This window comes from Dermacentor albipictus, chromosome 1 (assembly GCF_038994185.2).
Source record: "Dermacentor albipictus isolate Rhodes 1998 colony chromosome 1, USDA_Dalb.pri_finalv2, whole genome shotgun sequence".
NCBI lineage: Eukaryota > Metazoa > Arthropoda > Arachnida > Ixodida > Ixodidae > Dermacentor > Dermacentor albipictus.
The window spans coordinates 125,244,681-125,266,846 of NC_091821.1; the positions used below are offsets into that span (position 1 = coordinate 125,244,681).

At 47.2% G+C, this 22,166-nt stretch overlaps 1 protein-coding gene and 1 long non-coding RNA gene across 3 annotated transcripts in view; one reads left to right on the forward strand and one right to left on the reverse strand.

The window, feature by feature from the left end:
• Nucleotides 1-22,166, forward strand: part of Cad96Ca (tyrosine kinase receptor Cad96Ca) — a 124,928-nt gene that overhangs the window by 31,725 nt on the left and 71,037 nt on the right. The gene's annotated exons all lie outside the window — the stretch shown is intronic.
• Nucleotides 966-6,207, reverse strand: LOC135917607 (uncharacterized). The gene is made up of 3 exons (XR_010569349.2): nucleotides 5,934-6,207; nucleotides 3,174-3,346; nucleotides 966-1,368 (listed from the first exon to the last, which is right to left on the reverse strand). It is a non-coding gene; the product is annotated as an uncharacterized lncRNA (long non-coding RNA).

Genomic DNA, 22,166 nt, shown 5'->3' on the forward strand with positions numbered 1-22,166 from the left:
GTGTTTATATAATTAAGTCTCCCCTTATGCCGCTTGCCATTAACCACCTATCACGCCGATCTTTATTAGAAGTGATCAAAAACGGACGAACAAGCGATGCCTCAGGCTGGAGGCCATGTTTCGTAAAAGGAACTTGTCCTGTTGGCCCATTGTTTATCAGTTTAAGTCTCCGTCTTCCGGTGAACGTTTCTTCTCGGTCGTTATTAGAGTATTTTAACATATCATATTAAACGGCAGCAGTAACGGTAGAGCTGTAACGCTGTGCTAAAATACTCTACTGTGAGGGGTGAGACCCAAACGCTGGTGAATGGGGGAATACTCTTAAGATACATTTTGTCCCCGTCTCGTTCCTCGTTCCTCGTTCCTTCCCAGTCTTGAAACGAGTTGCCGTTACAAGTTCCTTTAATGAAAGGAACACGTTCCACTTACAATTCGAACATTGGAACGTGTCGTTACATTAACATTACATTTGATTTTTTAAAATTAAGATATAGTGTCGGATAATCCCGAGGCGAAATAAAGTGAGCGATTTAAAACTCACATCGAACTACGTATATTATACAAATTTGATCATCGCCGGCAGCAGATTATCTGGAGATAAAAAGAATCCAAAGAAACGCTCCTAAACTAACTTTTTCAGGGAGCAGCGGACATACTCCAGACATGTCTAACTGCTACTTTGGTGCCCGTCTATTACAAGTGCAACACCTATGGCACTTTCCCCTTCGGCATTCAAATGCCCAGTCAGGATACTGCGCTTCAGATATGCAAATAGAAAGTTACTCACATGCACCAATATAATTAAATTTCTTCCACAAGAAACCGTATCGAAAGGAACAATACATGGGTGTTTATTGAATGCTAATTCAAGTTATTGCAATATCAGTGGAGAAAAATGTTCAGAATATGCATGTTCGTTATTTAGTAAAGTCCCTTGTTTAAACTCCGCAAGAGTTGCATCTCGATGTTGGTGTCCGACAGACGAACCCGTTTTTTCGTCAGCACTTCGTTGGCAATGTTGAAGAGCCGTTCCACTGAGGCGCTTGAGGGCACTGCCGCGCTGTACTTGGGGAAAGGTTGGTTCAGACCCTTGAAGTTCTTCATCTGCGACAGCGAATAGTCAGTCAACTGGTACGAGCAGCTACCGCGACAACTCATCCTGAGCCTCGGCTGGAAGGGTTTGGCGCCCGAACGAGAAGAAATCTCCGGGCGCGGACGAGATGGCTGATTTGGTCACCGCAGCCAGCTGTCTTTATGTTGACATTCGCCTGCTCTCGTATAGAACTGTCTCCGATCCATGGTAGCTTAAACCTTGGGAATAAGCAACTGGCGACAATGAGCTCGCGCTTTCTTTTAAGGTGTCCAAGCCTGCAATCCCGAACAATTCATTAGAAAAGCGACATATTCAAACTCAGATGCTAAAAATCTCGTGCTTCTTTTCGATCCCTGCGAGAACTGCACTTGCCAGAGGGCCACAATATGTCAATCCCTTCAATGCCGTGGAACGTTTCCAGAAGGAACTCCGTTCCCTCTGCCGTTCCTTCGTTAACCTAACGAGTTACCGCTATAGTTTCAGTTTCAGTTTATTTCTATTTATGATTACAAACGCTGCTGAAAATCACCTGGGCCCTTAGCAATACTGCTAGTTCTGGGCCCATGCAAATGAATAAAAAACACCATTGCAACTCAGGTTAACAGGTAATGTGATTTGCGAGTATTCCGCTAACATTATTGTTAACATGATATTAATAAATTTGTTAGATCATAAGAGAAAAACCAACAATAGCAAAATCCGTTACAATAATTACAATGCAGAAACATATTGATTATATATTATAAATTGCTTAAGAACGTACGAAAATCTTGAACTCTCTTTTATCCTCTTCGGAATATTATTCCATATTTTCGTTCCAACGTAGGCTAACCTGCGCTAGCTAGCAAGTTGTTAACAGGTAGCTAACGCCACCGACCCTTAACGGAACGGTGGAGTTCCTGCGTTCCTCCCAAAAGGAACTAGCTTCAGGGACGCCGTTCCGCACAACACTGCTTATATTGTGCGTTAATCAACTGTGCGTGGTTCCTCGTCCACAGAGATCTGTCCCCTGCCAAAGAATAGTATACTGCGTCCAGCAGAGTTTCTTGCTGGGTTAGTTAGTTGGTACGTCTACTTGTATATGAACTGGAAACCCAGCGAAAAGACACATAGAGAAAAGATGTGGAATGGATGAACGCTGGGCATACAACTATGGTTGTTAGTGAGCCACTCGGCATTTCTACTCAGTCTTATAACGGGCGCTATTATCGTGCTCACTCATCAAACACATATCAATGCTCATCACTGATGCATAGCGTATTAGTTGATGATGATGCAGGACGCGTCACTGCTGACGCTGCAAGAAGCACGGAGGTTTGAGAAAGCTACCGGGTGATAATAGATGATAGTCTTTTTTGACGAACTGGTCACTTTGAACTATGCGATGAAAAATAGTTTCATGTTAGCTTAATTGTTCGGGTTAAGTACCAAAGCTCTCAGTACATATTTCTGTTTGATGGATGTGGCATGCTGCACACTAAGTCCAAGTGTTTAAGGATCGAGGGCACGTGCTTAGGTTGGAGGTGGTGGCGCTGATGGGGGTGGTTGGATTTGTTGTATACCTGACCGGCTATGTTGTAGCTGACCATATTGTAGACACCACTTTGGAAATTTGAGCCACTTTCAGCTAAGCAGGAATGAAATTTCCAGTTTCCTCATTTGTAAGTGGCTCCTGATGATGTGTACTCTTGCGCTATTAGTCAGCAGTCAAGGTGCTATGCTTATCTTACTAGCATTTACATAAGAGAAAGACCAATACAAACTTTGTAGGGCTCCAACAACATGACGCCAGCGTCAGCTCCGGCAGCTCTGGGCATGTTTCCGTGGCACACCAGTGCAAGTGCATGGTGCCTATATACGCTTTGGTGGGTGATTATTTCCTTCTTAATTTCCCTTACACAGTTAACTTTTTCTCTGTTAGAACCTTAACCATTTAGACGAACACTCGCATATCTTATTCCAACGTCGCTTTTCTCAATAAGCACAGCAGCGTCGCCTGAACTCGGTCGTCCGTCGGCGTGCCAGCGCGCGTGCCTCGCGTGTCCAGCGCCATCAGCGCGCCGTCCACGTGCATTGATACCTGCCGGCACCGTGTTCGGAGGGGCGCTTGCTTGGCACGGCCAAGGCGACGGCGCTGGGTGCTTGCGTGCGCAGACTCCGCCGCTTGCGTGACAGGAACACAATGCGGGTCGCTGGTCATGCGCCGACGCGTGCCTTATCGCCCAGTGATCGTCCGTTTCCGCGGTGCAACGCCTGCGAGGAATGCAGCACCACGAGGAAGTCCGGAAAGATGCACGTGCACGGACGGGGCATTTTTAATCGCAGCTATTACTCTATCACTCACGTTAGCTTCCCCGGCCTTCTCAGGCGGGTGCGGGAGGCGGCGAACATTGTCACGAAATTTCGCCCGCAGCAGTGTGCGCTTAGCTTTGCTGCCTGCTCTCATCGGAGGTCTCTTTTACGGAGCACGAAGCGAGCGTATACTACATTGCTTGTTTAGCGTTGCTCTCGTTAGCGTACATCCTCTTCAAAAAAGACAGAAAGAAAAGAAATATAGGTGCCAAGGACCAGAAAAAGGTACACTCTAAAAAAATTTTACACCCATTGGGGCTTATCTTGTCCCCAAACAATAACCATCATGTGCCTCGCTTGCGTTTCCTCTCTTGAAAAATCGGCGCTTGCTACTTTCCTGTCGATAATGCCGTGTCAAGTTGATAACGCGCAAGCCGTTTGTGACTAGAAAGTTCCGGGCTCGCAGCGTTAAAGAAAGGAAATGCGGGCACGACAGATGACCATTATTGTTTGGGGACAAAATACAACTCAAAGGGTGTGAACGTTTTTTTAGAGTGTATTAATAAAATTTCGAACTGCACGACACGTTTCGTCATCTTGATGAAAATGGAAAATTGCTTTTGCAAAACTTCCGCTTCCCGGCACAAATTTCAAAACGCGTGACCTCTCGATAGCCACTTGGAGAGTCAACATGGCGGATAATGGCGGCCGTGCTGTCTCCATGCGTGTCGAGAATAGTGCCCATAATTCCTACTATGCATCGGAAGTGGCCTGGCATATCTTGCACTTTCCATTGTGCAAAGAAATGTCGCACAGACATGTTCTGACACAACCTTAGAAGTGGCTGTAGCAAGAACCGTCACTTCGGCCCGCTTTAAACAAAGATACAGCTTCATTTCGGCAATCTTTGACCGCCACTGATTGGTCTGCCACTTGTATCGCATCATGTACAAACAAGAATTGGGATCTTACCGTCAACGTCTATAAGATCTAAGCAATGTGAATGTGATCGTTCTTCTTTTTGCTGTTGTACACGCTTGGAGAAAACATATGGTTGTCGGGGGCGTTGCTGATATATGAAGCGGATATATGGCACCTATACGAGCGATGAAGACGCATTTTCGGGCGGCGGAGCCCAGTATAATCGGTCGTCCTCTTCCCGATGCACGAGACACGGAAGGCGGCTCACGCTTGCTGTGGCCTCAGCGGGGACAAGAAAGGTGCGGGAACCGGCTCCGCGCAGGCGACGACGCGGAAGTGCGGAAATAGATTCGCCTTGTCATTGCGCTCGCGGTATACGCTGAGCTTGGTAACAGCGAATAGACTCTATTCTGACAGCTCAAGCGCGGTGCCGCAGCGTTATCCCTCGGCTTCGGACGAAGAGCTTCAGACGCCCGAGTCTTCTGGTGATGGCGTTGGTGATGACTACAGAAGGCTATGCATGCAGGCGCTCTCGGAAGTTTTCGAAATGCGGAAGCCACGAAAAAGCTCTGCATGGATATGCGATATGTTTCGTACCCACGGATTTCTTTGCTGATTTAGGAGCCGGCCAATCATGGCAGCCATCGAGATGATAGTCTTTGCATGACGAACGGGCATTCTCGGGGCTGCATAACATACAATCGGCCATCCCCTTCCCTCTATATGAAACCGTGGCAATAGTATTCTTCCCTCATAACCCCGTGAATCGGAATTGTTCAAAAGAGACAGAAAAAGCGCCAGATCCTCGTTAATTTACCGAACTCCCACACTGATCACTGCCTAATAAGCATAACTAAATATCCGAGGACACCTAAGCACTTCTATGAGTTGTGAACGCGAAAGTATTAGTGTCCGACTGAACGCGGCTGAACGGTCCTTCGAGTTTGGCGCTGCGAGTAATGTACCATAGCGGTGTACGTGCTGCCCGAGCCAGCAAGCAGCAGCAGCAGCCTGCGGTGCCAACGCCGCATACGGTAGCGTCGCGGTGTCTGCTCCGCCCGCTAGTGGCGTTGCGTCGCGGCGATGCTCTCTCCCCTCACGCGGCACCTGGTGCTCCGCAGCAGCAGGTGCTCCGATTCCCCGTCGAGGCGCGCTCGTGACATGGCGTCTCAACCAATGGGAATTAAGGTGCCGTTTCGATGCTGCAGACGCCGTCGGCTTTCTCACTCAATGGGCTATTTGATGCTCGCGCATCAAAACTTGTGAACATGTATTTAAACAGACAGACAGACAGACAGACAGACAGACAGACAGACAGACAGACAGACAGACAGACAGACAGACAGACAGACAGACAAACAAACAAACAAACAAACAAACAACGTCATTCACAGCACTAAACGCACACTTCTGTGACGCACTTGTTAATGAACTCACTGTGGTGCTTTCGACATGCCAGAAGCAACGTGGCCAGACTCTGGTACCATGAAAATTAGCAAGTTCTTGTTTTCCTTGTTTATTCTTATAGCCCTTACTATTTTTCACTGGCTCGGGTGGCCTTTCGCAGGAAACGGAAAGGTGGGGGAGTGAGCGTAGTTAGTATTCCCAACCAATTAAAGCAACTTACGCAACGATTGGTCGCTGACTGCCACCACCACGTCACGTTGCTCCCGGGAGTCTGCGCGGTCGTTTGTCAGTGCGCCATCGGCAAGTACAATATGAGTAAAAGCGTGAAAACATCATGCTGCAGGATGGCGTAGAGTTGACGTATCCCATCTTTGGTGCTGGCTGTATCCTCCTGTTCCCATTCCCCACCTCCTACACCAATCCTTCTCTCTCCCTCTTTCGGGCTGATGTCTCCGTCCTGCCCCAGCCGTGGCCTTCGAACGGATCTGCTTTGCTTTTTCGCTTCTTCTTCCTTTCTCAGTCGTTCGGGGCACGTGTGGCGGGCAAGTGGCGCGCTCGCCTCGCCGGGCGCTCGTCCATCTTCGCGACTGATGGCGGGCGCGTGCAGCGCCGACTCGGCGGCTGTCTCCTCGGCCGGCACTACCGTTGCGCGGGCGGCAATCGGCCCGAAGACGGGAGCCGCGGCAGCGGTCAGTCACGGCGGGCGCCGCCGCGGGCCTCCCTGGGTGGGCCGGCTTCGGGACGCGCGTGCGACCTCTGCCACGGCGCCACCGCTGAAACTGAAGACGGCGCTCAAGAAGCGCTCCCACACATTCGCGTCGAAAGGGGCGCGGCTGACTTTTTCTTCCCTTCTCGCTCGAGGAGGACGCGTGGGCGCGGTCGCATGGCGGCGGAGAGACGACGCCGTCTTCGCATGGGTCGCGGCGGATTGGCCGAGGCTGTCAGCTTGTGCGGCTGTTTGATGATGGTGCACGCGCAGCGATTACAGGGACGGAGCGCCATCTCGACCGCTCGATCTCGGCCTGATTGCAGACCATCCGGCAGCGCGTGGCTCCAAGCGCCGCGTCTCTGCGCAGGAAGAGAGGGAACCGGGAAGCTTGCGTCGTGTTTTTGTATCCGAGCTATCTATAAGACGTCGAAGCGCCTTCGGATTCCTTGATTGCCCCGGGCCGTGGTCGCTTAAATGGCAGAGGGACGGCAGGTAATGCAGTTTGATATGCAGGAGGAGCTTGCACAGAGCGTGCGATGGTCCCAAATAAAGACAGGGGGAATAAGAAGCACGTTATCGTATACGTTGGCATTGCGCTTCCTTTCCTTTATATTTTTTCGAGGCTGATGTGACGGCCCATATAGTTATTGGCTTATTAAACCTTGATGACAACTCCTGTTATGTTTTTGTCGTTCTTTAATACTCTCCGCGTCAGTGCGAGTGGTGTTCAGATGAAACCGTTCAGATCTATAACGGTTTGATCCAGCAAACTGTGGTCGTCTTTTATAGTGATGGTGAGGGTTCCTGTTCGTCCCAATTTTGGCAGGCTTGGAAGATTCCTCCAGTATTCTTAGTTTTTTTTTTCTTATAAGATATAGCTCATGTTTAATCTTCATATAGGCGCTTGAGTGCTGACTGGCTATGTATAAAATTTCAGGTTCTTCATTCGTTTCACTCAAAGCACCGATCCCTACAGCGGGCATTCAGGTCGGTGCTCTTTGTAGGACACACGTGCGACTTTTTTCGTACCAAGGATGGGGACACGATGCCTAAAATATTTCAATGCTGCTCATGCATGGCCACGTTTTTTATGGGACTCTTAATGCGCAAGTCGGTAGACGCGACGCATTCTAAGGCACGAAAATACCACGGATTATCGGTACTTTACCAAAGTGATCTTCAATTTGCGAATGAACAATTCGAACGCTCCTTTTCCGCAGTTTGCTCGGAAGCGAAGAGCCGTATAGCCGGACAGCCTTCAGACGCGCCGTCATTTGCGCCCCGCGGCCGCTGCGCGTACAAGCCGAGGGCCCCCTGCGCACAGCGACTGCAAAGCCAGGCGAACGCAGCAATCATTTGGCAAGTCTGACGGCCAAGGCGGGTTTGCGGCGCGCGGCCTATCAATTAGTGCGGCGACCAGACAGGTTACGTGTCTGCGTCGGCAGCGCTTGGCTGCGAGAGACTGCGGGCGCCGGCAGGCGCCCGAAGGCCGGCCGCGTCTGCGACGGCGACGATGGGGGAAACGCAGGCGCACTGCTGCGGAGACGGAAATGAGAGGCGGGAAAAACAAAAGCCGGAGCGCGCGCGACGCCCTTGAAGAGCGCCACTGCAGGCGATGCCTCAGAGGCAACAATGCACGCGTCGACCGTGGAGCGCCAGCGATTGCCTCACACCGCCGTTTTGCAGCTCGCGCGTGCAGTTGAGCAGCTCGAGGCACCTCGCTGGACAATGAGAGCCTGTGCCTCTCGATCGATCGAGCGACCCGAGGTTTGCTGTTCCGAACGGCGTCCTGCAAAACAGCACGCGCGACGGTTACTCGCCCCGAGACGTAATCTATAGCGGCCTTGGGCGCGCGTTTTGAGCTGTCGGTATATCTTTAGCTAGCAAACCTGCTGGCGTTCGCCGGGCCCTACTTGGTAATATCGGGATAATTTCAGTTTCCTTCGCTGCTGGCGCGCGCGTTCACCGCTTAGCAAACCTCGGCGCGTGGCGTTGCGTCAAACTGCCACGAAGCATGTACCAGCTGGTGTTGTAAACCGTTTCTTTAGGTATAAGTAATTCAATGAGCAAAACAGCAATGATATTTCTTTTCTTTATTTTTGGTTGACAATACATGAGTGTCGTGATGCAGGATACTAAAGGCAACGTTAAGGGTCGCCTGACTACGCATACTTTAAATACAGAGGACTAAATCAACAACATAACCAGGGTATATAAGTTTTCTGCCAAGTGTCCATGATTGATCAGGTAAATACGTTTAAGCCTGCAGAGTCGGCTATACGAAGGATACCATAGCGCACTGCCCCGGATTGATTTTTCACCACCTGGACCACCACGAAGAGTACACGTACGTTTTTTGCGTGTCGATTCCTCTGGAATGGAAGCTTCGCGGCTAGGAATCGAATCTGTGTCATCATTCTCATCATTAGAGCACCATAGCCACGTAGTTATATTCTGGAGGGCCGGATCCTGCAATCATTCCTTTCGCGGGCTGTATGGAAAGTGCGGAGGGTGCAAATTCAAGTAAACTGCGACAGAAGATGACGAGGGATGTTCTATTCCTGCACTATATTTGAAACTTCTGCCTTCTTTTTCCTTCTTTTTTTTTGTTGCATTCCTCAGTGTATGGAGTTTATTTTTTGATTACTGCTATAGCTGGTAACTTCCGTGACCTGTTTTCCCACGGTCTGATCATTTATTAAATAACAGCGGGGGTTTTCCGTTGTGTATAGTATAATACATGACCAACGCGGGTCGAAGCATTCTGCATAATGTTTACCCAAGAAAGGAAAGGCACAGTCTTAACACTAGTGCGAAAAGCCAGCACCAGGGTGTAAGGATGCAACGTTCAGAGTGCCCTGCTTGTACATATAAACCGAGAATAGTGGGGAAATTACGGGCCCGTTAAACATGGCAAGGAGTACTCTTGGCCTTTATCTAGTCCGTCTTGATGTCTGCTGTCGTATTAACAGTGCTCGTTTCGAGAACAGCGCTAAACACTGAAAAAACAACAACAAAAACGTTAGTTTCAAGGCGTCTTTCCTCCTTTAATCGTTGGGGTATTCACATGCAAATCTTCCTGGAAGGCAGTTTCAGTTCTATTTCGCCCTCCCCAGAAAGCTGCATTAACCAACTAGGTCAGCAGGGACCTTGATCTAGATCTGTGCCTCATTCGTCGCACCAAAATTACAATGACGACTTCGTGCGATAGGAGATGTGGGGCAGATTGACTCTCGCTTCGCGCTAGTGCATCAGCTCCGAAACGAGGCTGCAGGGCGTAACGGGTTTGAGGTGACCGAAACTTTCCTGCGGAGTTACGGAGGCCAAATGGCTGCAGTAGGTTGAAGTTTTATAAGTGGCGTTTTTAAATGCGGAATATTTCCTGGCGAATATTTGCTACTTCGACAGTATCTAGGTATATGTCTGTCTACGCGGCCTACGTCTTGGTGCTCTCATGGTCGTTTCGCTGATTTGGTAGGTACCAAAGTTGGCGTACTATGACAAGGATGTTTGACGAACATAAATGATCGATCATGACATGAATATCATGACACGTGCGTCATGTAGGTCATGAAACAGTCGCCTATGTCTTGGGGCTCTCATGGTCGTTTCGTTAACTTGGTAGGCTCCCAGCACACTGCTCCGTATAACATCGATCCGTGGGATCTGCCGGTTTTTCTTTTTCTTTCCATGCTTTCACGGCTAGCATGTATGCTTACGAACATAACATGTGTTTCCAATTGTATCACTCCCTAATAAACCTTGACCTATCTTGCAGTTAACATTTAAAGCGACACGGCCACTCCTCTTGCGTTCGATACTTGCGCATTTTTTTGGCTCTCTCTCCATTAATTTCTGACGCATCATCGCGAAAACGGCGAAGAAGTTTGGTGCATGCTTATTTTCTCGCTTACCCTCCTCCCCCATTCAGGAGCGTGGCGATCGAGTGCCTCGTTTTATCTTTAATTACTGCTCTCCACGTTCTCCTGCTCGCTGGCTCACCGAATATCGCGCAAATATGTGTCGTGAGTGGCTTGGCCATCTTAATGAAACACTCACCTGTTCTCACAAAGCGTGGCGTGTTTTTTTGTTTTTTTATGGGCCTCGGCTGTTTTCAGTTGCACGTGTAAGAGATAGAGCGTGTCTGTGTTCGATAGTTTTGAAAAAAAAAGAAATAATGAAAGATATTGTTCATATAAGTTCCTACCCAGATCTTGTTAAAGTATTTTCTTTATAGTGAACCCTAACTTACCTCGGGGCAGATCAATACGTTTGTCTTTGTCACCTTCTTGTGGTTAACTGTGATGGAATATATTTATACACTGGATTATCAGCTATTAACAGCAGCGACCCGTCCAGTTTTCTTTCTCTTATATTCACCTAATAATAAACACAACATTAATATTTTACTATTGCTGAGTTAGTGGGCAAGGTTGGAAAACGCCAAATTTTCAGAAATATTTAGCAGACTGAAAGAAGAACGGTCTTCATGCACTTTGAACATTTTTGTTTCTAGAGGCATTCGCATGTTCTCGAGATTGTGCAGGATATGCTACCAATGAGGGAGTGATTTTTTTTAACTACGCTGTTCTTAACGTGTATGATTCGAATAATTTTCATAAAACTGCAGGCGAGCAATGCGCGTTGTCCTAAACCATTTGTGTTGATTAGCATGCAAAGTAAAAAAAAAGGATAAAAGTTATTGATAAGATATTAGTTTTTGTTTTCATTCATTTTGAATTTGTTTGCACTATGGAATGTAAAAGAATTTGTGTATGTACATCTCTGAGCATCTTTATTTATGGGCTGGTTGCTAAGATTTTCAAGTTTCGAAAATGGTTCTGCTCGTGGATTCGATCGACTTGTAGGGCAGTGTGTTATGCACTTGGGAAGCTCATCTCTTCTGCACATGCTGTATACACGCTTCGATACTAAAGTTAGCAAAGAAGTTGCCATTTCGCTTTTTTTATTTAATTTTGCCGTTGACGACGACATTGCCACAGATATATATACCCAATGCTGCTTGATTTAGTCTGTAGAAAGGAGCGACAGAAGCTGTGGAGTGGGTGTGGAGTAGAGAATATCAACTGTTTAGCCTGAGTTCGTTGCAAACGTTTGGCCAAGATGATTTGTCTTCGTCAACTCCTTTGTCTCCGAGTCATTTAGCTGTGCTTGTAAACGGGTATAAACAATTAAAGATCAGGCAACCACTTTGATATTTGCGAGCTGTCGGTATCGTTTCGGGAAAGCATGGCCATACATTCATTCGGCACTGACTGCAGCATCAAGGTGGTTTCAGTGTCATTATCAGTGTGGCAGACACGTTGCATCTCGTATGAGCCCTTTCGCAGAGCAAGATGTAGCTCGCATACTGTGCGGTGTCTCAAAATCCGTGAAATTCTTTCAGAAAGCTCTTCATGCTTCTCTCCTGAGCTGCGCTGTAGGAAGTTTCTAAATATATGGTAGCTTTCTCCAGTGCACGTAAGTGTACAGTAAACTCTCGTAAACTGACCGAGAAATGAAACGCACTTCGTTATAGGAGGTATTTTGTTAAAATATAAGAGGTCCAGAAGAGCCATTGTAGGGCGGGATGTTCACTCCGACAGCGCGGCAGCTGGTATGACCTACGCTGAAGCACATGCACGCCCGATAGTGGGGACATGACAAAGAAGAAATTCTTCTGGCACCCGTGAGGCAGTTGCCGCGTCTACCCGTTATCGTCAGTTAGGCACAAAGAGCTCTTGCCACTTGTTGGTGTGTCCTTCCCACCTTTTTTTTTTTTTTGCCTCACCAGTTTGACATGAAGAAACGTAAAAGTCCACTGCTATGACAAACCATGCTTTTCGAAGCAACTGGGTGCACTACATAGACTCTTCCCCCCGCCATCGCATCCCAGCCGGACTCTGCCGACGCGAAAGCTACCCTGCTTTGGAGTGGCCTTTACGTAGTCTTTCGCTTTCCGAATCGGATGGATCGACGACGCCTGATGTGATGACTGTGGTAGCGAGGAGACTCTTCAACACCTTCTCTCTGACTGTCCTCGCTACAATTTACAGAGACGATCGCTCGCAATCGCGATAGCGCGCTTTGACCGAAGACCTCTAACAGACGAAATGATTTTAGAATGCCGACATCACAAGCCATCGTAGCGGAGGGCGACGAGGGCTCTTATGCATTTAAAGACAACAAGCTTGGAAAAGAGCCTGTAGCCTGAACCGATGGTTACAGGCCTACAAGTGCTACTGTGCTGTACGGTGATTGTATGCGGTGACAGGGACCAACTGTGATCGTGTATCTGTGCTCCCTTTATTTATCTCTACTTTCCTGTCACTTTACCGCCCCTTTCACTCTCTCCCCAGCACAGGGTTGCAAACCGTATCTTCCCATCTGATTAACCTCCCTGCCTTTCACCTTTCCTCTCTCTCTATCTTTCTCTCTCTCTCTCTCTCTCTCTCTAAGACGAAGGAAAATCGGTTCGAGAGATACAAACCGGTTCGAGAGATGCATATGTAACTTATCTCTGGTTAAAGACGTCACTGTCTCTGTCAAATCAGGGCACCTTGACTACAGTGCCAGTTGCTTTCGCGACAAGGATCGGATGACCCACGCCCTGCCGCCTGCGTCCTCTTCTTTTTTTGTGCCGCTTGTAACATTTGTCGCGCTACCGTTCGGCTTGGCTTTTTGGTTCGGTACTGTCGGTCGTGAGTAGCCGAAGCAGGTGTCCCTCCGATCTCGACAGGCAGCACTCGCACGCATGACCGCCGCACGTTTGCTTGCTGCGGTTGAGCACGTAGACCCCCCACGTTTTGATCGGTCTCTGCGGCAGGCCGCAGGAACAAGATTTCTCTCTCACCTTCGTTCTGTCTGAGTCTGCGACATGCGACAGAGCGTGACGCCCTCTGCATGGGAAGCGCAGGGACGTGAACAGCGGAAAATAGTAACGTAAAAAAAAACAGACACAAGAAGTTACTCTGGCTAGAGACCGGCCGGCGGCATGCATAACGCGACAGCAGCCGTGTCACGGTTGTTTTCGCTGAAGTTTTTGAAATATTTTATATCTCCCATACTCGGACCTTCGCTATTGCGAATGTATTAAAAATCTAAAAAAAAAACCTAACCGTGTGCAGCTTCAAACGCTCTGTGGCAGCCGCCGAGTGAGAAGTTGGCGCGAGTGCAATGTCCTGCGTAATGCCAGGGGCAAGGAAAATAAGCCGACGCAATGGGTTCAGTGTCGCCCGTGGGCTTCTTACTTTACGAAGCTTTTAGCAACATATGGTACATAAGGCATTGGCATGTTTATGTTGAAAAGTTAACGCTATTTCTGCAAATCAGAGAGCGCACTTTTCGTGATTTTTACTTTGTGTTATTTCCGATAAGCCTCTACTATGGGGGCCCAGCTATTCATACACACTAGCATGCAGGTATATAGCTTCCGCGACACGGTAAAAGTTATTTGCTCTAGCCCGAACACGTCTGAGAAGAGATTCGTTTAAAATAAAGGCTCCCTTTAGTGCAGGTCAACTAAGAGAGCTCCCCTCTCTCCACTTTTCTCCCCGCCTTGTCGAGTGCGAAAGCATGCAGCTCATCGGAAAATGCAGTAATTGTTGGCGAACTGTGACCGCTTCAGCTAGTTAGGCTTACCTGACGAGTTGCACGACAATTTGGGATGACACAGCCATTTTAAAGGTAAACAGCTGTTTCCGAGCCACCCAGTTCCATTAGAAAACAGGGTGCCAATTCCGAGCAGCTTACAAAAACTCAAGGATGAATCTAATAAGCTTAATTTTTACGTTGCTAAACTCTCGAGTGATGCAAATGGCAGCACTTAGATAACCGGTCTAAAACTCTTTGTTTTACTGCATACGCACTTTTCGCGGCCAATGGTATACTGCACATTCGTGGATCCGTAGTACGAAACCCGGACTAGCTTTATGGCAAACATATAAGCCAAGACCGAATGTCGCTACAACGTCCTTTCGCGTCCTCTGCATCGGCTGCAGCCGCGGTCGAAGCTCCGCGGGATGGCGGAGCCCGCCGCGGTGCACGCGCCACCGGGCGGCAGGGGCGCTTGCAGTGGCGCGCGTTTCGGCGCCACACTCGCGGGGCAGCTGCTGACGCAGTGCGCGCGCTGATAAATAGGAAGAGCGCGCGCGCGCGGGCGGGCGGTTGCTGCTTTTGCATAACGGTGCATCCGCCTCGGAAGAGCGGGAAACGCTCGCGCCAAAAGTTGATTGCCGCCGGAGATGGGCGCGGACCGACCTGGCACGAACCTGGCCACGAAAACGAGCCGAGCCCAAAGACAAAAAAGAAGAGCGGAGGAAACACGCGAGAGGCGAAGCGAACACTAGGAGCGGGCAGAGGGAGGTGGGGGGGAACTAGTTTGGGAGCCAGGTTGAGTGACCCCTGGAGCTGCGTACGCTCCAGTTTGCTTTGGACCGAGCCCAGCGCGGGCAGGTTTCCCTCTCGACCGCGCATCCGGGTGATTCGGAGAAGAGCCCCTCCGAGGCCGACCTCGCCCGGCGAACAGATGGTGGCCGGCACCTGACACCGGCTGCCGCGCTACAGGCCCAGGTGCTCAGAGCCCCGGCACACGAGCTTCGCTTTTTCACCTTCTAGACCGTGTCTGCGGCAAAGGCCGGCTCTTGTGGACAGCCGCATACGTTGGAGTACACTTTACAAGGAGGAGCTTCGGATTGTTAGATGCAAGTCCGTGGAAAGGGTATTCAACAAGTATGACAGACTCGCGTTTGTTGCTTAAGGGCGCCCGTCCACGGACGCTGAACAGTGGCAGGAGCACGAGCGCTACTTAACGGTCATGTCAACTCTCTCTGCTGCATAATGACAGGACAGCGCCAGAATTCACAGTCCCGCTCGCGACATGTGACACTACTGTAATTGACAACGACAAGAAAGTAAGCTTGTAGGTGCTAACAGTTACCGAAAATGTCTCCTTGCGTACACTTCGCTCTGAAACTGACAAACAGAAGCTTTACTAACGTCATGTACACACATATGTATGTGTGCCCGTAATCTCTACCAGGCATTAATTCGGCAAGTGTTAGTGTTGCCCCAGCTGCCGTTCTCCCACGCTGCCATTATACGGTAGGAATCCTGCGCGCTTCATTGCTAAATGTTCTTCGCTGAAATAGTTATTTGTGACAATGGAAATTCTAGAGTGCTATACGCACTTCTACGCACTTGTTTCGCTCTCAGAGACATAAAGAGAGTTCAAATTTCTGTTCCCATCTTGCTGCTCTACTGGCGTGCGACATTTTCGTAGCACTGTACAGCGAAAGTTTCGGCGAACGCACTCTAAAGGGTCCGCACTGAAATCCCGCATTTTTTCTATCCGTTGAAACCAGGCTTTCGGTCTCAAGCATCCGCGTTTCTCCTCATGCATTTATGAACTTTCGAAAAAATAATTATTCCCTCTCGCCAGTAGTTCAGCATTTTCAAGTTTTAGAGAATCATACATGTGAAGTTAAAATCAAAGAAATTCCACTTAGGCAATTATTTTAGGTCACCTTCCGTCGGCCTGAAGTCCACATGCTAGGTTTGCGTCCATGATTACAACGATTCAGCCTTAAGTATGAGTCATTTGTACGCGGCTGGATCAGGCAGGAATAAACTTTTAAGGAAGCAATATTTACAGGTATTAGGGGCTACTCTCCGGTTGGTCACCACAGCGCGCCTTGTGTCGCCAGTCGTAGCCGTGCCTGTTCCGAAACAAAACGAGCAAGCCATCTACGGCCCGTACCCCTGCATATAACGAAAGTTCAAGGCCTTTCATTTTAATATTCTGTAACTTGCGAAATTTGCTCAGGCATCCAAGAAGTATACCATACGAGAAGTATAGGAGAGCTCCAGATGTAATTGACAGCGTGCGTGTGCTCCGAAGTATTTGTGAGGACGCTTGTGCGTCGTGATAGTATGTATTGATGGACAAGTTTTCTGAATTTATTGGATATGCTACTTCTTACACCAGTTTACTGCGCAGAGAGAGAACAATATAATTAAATTATAACTCGAGTGGGTAATGAGAAGGTAGATCGGGCTAAGGTTTGGGCTCGTCAGTCCGTGGTTGGACCCAGTCCTCGGAGGACGTCACCGTCTTAGGCCAGTACTTGGCCGGGGATGGGGACCCTCGGTTCTGCGCATTGCTACTCCAGGCGATGCACGCTTGTATTCACCTCCATTACACACGCATAACATTTCCCTTGCGGCCGTACCCGCCGCGGTGGCTTACGACAAGGCTATGGTGTTGTGCTTCTAAGCACGAGGTCGCGGGATTAAATCCCGGCCGCGGTGGCCGCATTTCGATAGGGGCAAAATGAAAAGCGCCCGTGTCTCGTGCATTGGGGGCACGTTAAAGATCCCTTGATGGTCAAACTTAATCCGCACTCATAATCAGATCGTGGTTTTGGTACCTAAAATTCATTCATTCATTCATTCATTCATTCATTCATTCATTCATTCATTCATTCATTCATTCATTCATTCATTCATTCATTCATTCCCTTGCGGCCGTGATAGCGTGCGGCCTGGGTGGGTAGTTGCATTGCCGTCGCTACTGCCATAAGGCGACGATTTCGTCAGCCATGGCGTATACTGCCCTGCTCTTGGCTGCAAGAACATACAACCCCCATATGGCCCTCTATAAGAAGAGAGTGGGCCAAGTGCTCTGTCAAACGAGGGGCATTGTCCTTTACTGAGACAGCAACACGGTATTGCGTACGTGACTTGAAGTCACCTATAATGTGCGACGCCATCTCCTATCACGCTTAGCATGCATGTGGTCGCATTAAAAAAAAAACAATACAGGTCACGAAGAGCCATCAGGTGTGTGACAGGCCATACTGGTATATTCGACGACTAGTGGGCCCACGGACGGGCGCGCTATGCACGCACGACCCAGTCACCGTTCCCAGTCCATGGGTTTGCCTACGGAGGTTCTGCATCAAGGCGCTGAAACGTAGCACCACTGATTAAAGAAACGCTGCCGAGACCTCCTGGCTGGGATCCCTGCTCACCGATTTATTACAGATCATTGTTATGTAGCTCCAATTTTTAATTCTATTTTCGTTCTCTTAGGCGAAAGGAGCTTCTGTATTGAAGATATCTTGCTATGAAATAAATACATTAGCGTCGCAAATAATTCCCACCGGAAACATACATTTGAGATTCATTTTTCAAAGAAATTCACAGATGCTATATTTCTTTCGATATATGTGTTGATGTTTTCGTTGGCGCATATTAAAAACGTGAACGAAGGGGGCGTTCTGGGCAGCCGGAACATGCTGGAGCAGAATAATCTTCTGACTTTCAGGATACATTTTCGATTCTAGCTGCAGTGGCCATATTTTGAAGAAGGCTAAACATAGAATGCCCACGCACCTCATAGCGCACCGTGCATGTCTAGTCCAGTGCATTGAAATACCAGGCAAACTCGTAGCAGGAGCGAAACTATAAATTTTCTGGCAATTTTAGTAGTCCCTGACTTTCTATGGTGTAGTAAAGCCGCAAAAAAGAAGGGAAAGAACGTCTCAATCAACCTGAAAAGTTAAGATTGCCTTGCTGCTGTTCAACTCAAGCCGTTTCTAATGAAGCAATCTTCACGTCATGAAAATGCCAGCGCGCTTGTTCATGATTCAATAATTTGTTCGACCAATCTGTAAACCAATTATTAATTGAGTGACTGGTTGGTAGATCTATCAACTAACCGGTGTAATTTCATTTTCGCCAGACATTTCACATTGTTAAAAGAAAACGTGGTTGGGGGTGGGGGGGGGGGGGGTAGGGATAAAGGCAAATAGCGCAGCTTCATAGGGCACCATCCACAGAAAACGACTATAATAACACCGAAGTTAAGCAAATGTCACTATATATACTAATGAATACGCAACAAATGCAGAAAATTGAAATCCACCAAAGACACATACGTCTAAATTTATAAGACATCTAGCTTTCTTTTAGAGGTTCGCAGAAACAGCCACTGTCGTTATTAGGTACTGGAACTTGGAACGCCAATACCTTGACGTTTAAATTTCTTATGTGCGCTTGGAAATCTCATGGTTTATATTTTCAGTATCTAGTTAGTCCACAAGAATGGCAGTTCTGACTGATATTGATGTCAATACGAGGCAATGTTCGGGAAGATATTGCAGTTTGCGAGTGGGATAAAGTGGTTATTTTGACTTGTAATGCACTAATGTTTTCGTATCAGCTTAAATCTGTAAATGTTGTGGCACAGTCGTATTAAATTCATAAACGAGAAAGACCTTCCTTGTCTCCTCAAGAAATGCAACTTCCTCAACAAGTCAAAGGAAAGGGCTCGTATTCAGCTCTCCTGACGTAGCGCGCGTTGTTCTGGTGCGCGTTTTACCCACGTATCACGGACACTTCAGCGCGCGATAAAAGAAACGTCATTTCAAAGTTGCATGGGGTACGACATTAAATCTTGCCCAGTTGTAGCTTGAGTAGTATTTATCTACGTATTATATGAATGATGGTCGAATGTGTATGGTTCACTACAACAAGCTAAGCCCTAAATGGCGTCGGGTCTAATTCAGTCCAGTGTTGGGTACGACACAGCATCCGTTAAAGAGGACTCCTGCGTAGCGCACTCTCTCTTATTCGCGGCATTACCAGACGCGTGCAGTTTTGCATGGCCACATAACTGGTCTTCCACGCCGCTTAACTCCCCGACGAGGAGTAGATACGTAGCTGGCTGTCTTGAGACGTCTATAGTTACTGTCACTATATAAATACTATGGCATTTTGGTGTCGGCGCATATAAATTGTAGGTGAGAAAGTTAAAAAAAAGATAGAAAAAAGCAATGGTAAACACCTTACGCAAGACTATTTATAATTCTTCTTACGTAAGAGAAACTTTGTGAATACGAATGCGTCGGTGCCACAGAAAGCGTTCCCATGGACTTTTATTTAGATACCACTGTTGAGAAAGAAAGAAAGGAAGAAAGCGCGCACACACACGTACAAAGCGTTATATATATATATATATATATATATATATATATATATATATATATATATATATATATATATATATATATATATATATATATATATATATATATATATATATATATATATATATATATATATATATATATATATATATTTCGTGCCTAAAATATACCTAAAATATAAGTGATTGCTAGATTACATTTACCATTTGAGTGCCGAGATACGTGGCCTATAGATAAGCTGTAGTTTGCGCACCTATATTGTTAACACAGTTATCTTAATTACCCTTTAATTAATCTATCTTACGTGGCTAATGCATTTTGCCAATTGGTAGCCTCATTCTCGGCATTATCTAGCTGTATATAACGAAGTTTTGAATGAATTATTTTTGCTAGGACCTACGCGAACCCTTATTTTATATTCTAAACTGACTCGGAAAAAGAGCGAGACCTCTATCTCAGCCGACCCCGCCTTTCGTAACGGTGCCACAATCGCCACTGGCATGGTCATGTGGTTCCTAGAACCGATTCCCTGCAGCTCGATAGCGTTATTGTCTTGCTCTCAGCGTTCTTGATGCCGATGCCGGTGCCAAATATTTACCACTGCAGGAAGGTTCTAGACTGTGAGCGTTCGCCGCTACCGTCATCAAAGTGCGAAACGCTCGGCTGCTTGACCGTATTACTCAATGGCTTGGCTTCCAGTTATTTATAATGATATTTCCAAAGAAACGAAAACCCGCCGGCCGGCACTAAACACCGGCTCTCTATTCCGTGTTATTGGTGACGGTGGCATAAAAGCCGTGCTCGTCTTGCCTACTCTTCGCATTGCAGTACAATCTTACAAACACGCCATTTTCGAAAGCGTGTCGTCTTTCACCCGGCTGTACTTCACGTGGCATTGTACTTGTTTCTACCGCACATGTCAATGTTATTGCTTTGTCAGTTTTGTGGTATTTTACAAACGAAACGAGAGTTTAAAAATCATTGTAATTGCGTGCATGGTCATGGCCAACAAGTACTTACTTGTAAACGCCCAAGAAATTTTGCGCCGAAGTTGTGGTTTCTGTTACATCTTACATGTCAAGGACATGCAGTGAAAGACGAACTCTTTTCTCAAACGGGAGAGCTGCGTGGAACGCTCCGCGAAAGGTCCTCTCCCCCGATCCGGCGGCCCGCGTCCACAAAACCCGTCTTACATGAGAACATTTCCTGATTCGGCCAACGTACGGGTGCCCGCCGCACATGGTATACCGATGCGGGTGATAACTGGACAACCGGTTCGACGGTAGCCAAAAGCGAACGACAGAGAGAAGATTTGCGGGCACGTGGATTCCTGGATCTACGTGGATTCTGGAGCTCAATTCGGACAATATTTCGTACGCAAGGACTGTTCTTACGAAGCGCTCTAACATAAGACCTGCTTTGCGAATGCGTACCCAGCCTACAGGCTAATAAGGGATTGCGGGTGGTGCATCTTGTCTTGTGCATCTTCGCCTTTTATCTATACGCATATGTTCGCGTCGGTATAGGCAGGTATGCTCTAAGTTTCTTTGACCATAGGACATTGTTTATTTTTATCTCACGCTATTTATTTATTATTATTATAATATTAAAGGGAGTGACGTAACCGTTACATGGTAACTACATCTCTTTCTTTTATTTCCATATCAACAACAACAAGAACAAAAAAAAAAACACCTGTTCACTCTGGATGAAAGCACACCTCTATCCGCGGGCTTGATTTAGAACGCGGGTTTTTTTTAACGGATGTGTTCGAATGCGTATCATGAAACGACCTGCGTGGTCAAAAATAAATAAATAAATAAATAAATAAATAAATAAATAAATAAATAAATAAATAAATAAATAAATAAATAAATAACTGCGTGACGCTTCCAATAATAATATGTCCGACATAACATAAAGAACTCTGAAAAGGACGAGTCACCAAATATTAAGAGGGCTACGATGTCATATGGTAAAAAATATGGTGAGACGGGGGGGAGGGGGAGGGTGAAGGATAGCGAAAGGCGCGCTAACAGTCAGGAGGACGAGGCAAGCGCAAGCGAGAGGTGTAATTTTTGTATTATGTCATCACGTCACAAGCCCGAACTTTGCCATCTTAGAATTTTAATGCTAGGGCATAATTCCGACATGTTATTGTATACGCTAGGGCTGTTCGTAAGAACACGCGCCAGTCAATCGTGAAAGCAAAAATAATATCACAGGAATGCTGTTGTTGCGACTAGATGAGGCAAAGAACATCCGCTCCAAGTGTCAACTTAAAACGCCTGCGCAAAATATCGTCACAAAGTGTCGATGGAGCTTCATGAACCAGTGCAGGTAATGAAGTGAAATTTTTTAGGGGTTGTTTAGGAATGCGATGCGTAGATGATGTGTAGAAGTCTGCCGATTAAAGCACATCTTGAGAACTTGCCAAAGTTTTGTTAATGGCATTGTTATAGGTTATTAGAGGGTGCCGTAGGAAACGATCAAATTTGCGCTAATTTGGAGTTCCGAGAACCAAAATAATATCCGTTTGCTAACTACTAGATGTATCGACATTAAACTTTATAAGAATAGCGCTTGCGCAGGGTAGAACGTCCTTAGAAAATTGAAAATGATGGGCGTTCTTGAGGCGCAGTAAGAGATTTTAACGTGCCATCGAGGACATTAAAACACTCTTCTAAATGGTGACTTCAATTTTAGAATCGTTGTTGTAAGTAAGCGGCTAAGCAGTTACGTTTGAAACTTTGTA